The sequence below is a fragment of the Gavialis gangeticus genome, unplaced genomic scaffold (assembly GCF_001723915.1).
Source record: "Gavialis gangeticus isolate Ggan-Ray unplaced genomic scaffold, GavGan_comp1, whole genome shotgun sequence".
Lineage (NCBI taxonomy): Eukaryota > Metazoa > Chordata > Crocodylia > Gavialidae > Gavialis > Gavialis gangeticus.
This window is the reverse complement of record NW_017729025.1, coordinates 55,465,594-55,466,182: the sequence shown is the minus strand read 5'-3', so window position 1 is coordinate 55,466,182 and position 589 is coordinate 55,465,594. Positions and strand designations below refer to the sequence as shown.

Here is a 589-nt window from a genome sequence, read left to right as displayed (position 1 = left end):
AAAAAAAAAAAAAAAAAAAAATCAGTGGAAGGATAGATGGAAGTGACAAAGGGTGGGGCGGGGGCAGTGAGCACCAGCGATCCTAGTGGAGATTCACCCAGCTGGCTGGGCAAGTTACAGGCAACTCTGCAAGGTGCTCATGTGCCCTTCCTGGCCAGCAGCAGCCATGAGAAAGACACAGGGTCCTGTCCAGCAGGGGTTTCTCACCATCTCCCTCAAGGTGGTACTCAGAAATGGAGCCCAAGCCCTTACCATCCCCAGCCACAGCCCCGGCGAAGTCAAGGCCTCTGGCTGCAGAGCACGGGGGCCCGGACCACTCACGGAAGCTGGAGAAGCGACAAATGAGCCAGTTCGTGGGCAGGGGCTGTCCCCTCCCCCACACACAGCCAGGCCTGGAGTCGGCGGGCCCGGGCAGGGCGCCCCAGAAAGCCTCCCGGGCGGGCACTGAGGGCCCGGGACTCTGCCTCAGCCCGCTCCGGCCCCGGCGCAGAGCCGGCTGCGGGAGCCGGCCCAGAGCCGTGCCAGCCCCGGCGGTGCGGTGCGAGCGGCGCCCACCTCGGTGCGGCGGTAGAGCGTGGCCTCGCCGAAG

General features: G+C 65.4%; 1 protein-coding gene across 1 annotated transcript in view; it reads right to left on the bottom strand.

The window, feature by feature from the left end:
- The window catches only part of NEK9 (NIMA related kinase 9), a 34,736-nt gene extending 34,153 nt beyond the window's left edge, over positions 1 to 583 (bottom strand). Inside the window, exon 1 of the mRNA XM_019518787.1 lies at positions 556 to 583. The gene's annotated coding sequence lies outside the window, so the exon portion shown is untranslated. The remainder of the gene's footprint in view (positions 1 to 555) is intronic.
- Positions 584 to 589: the final 6 nt, after the last annotated feature.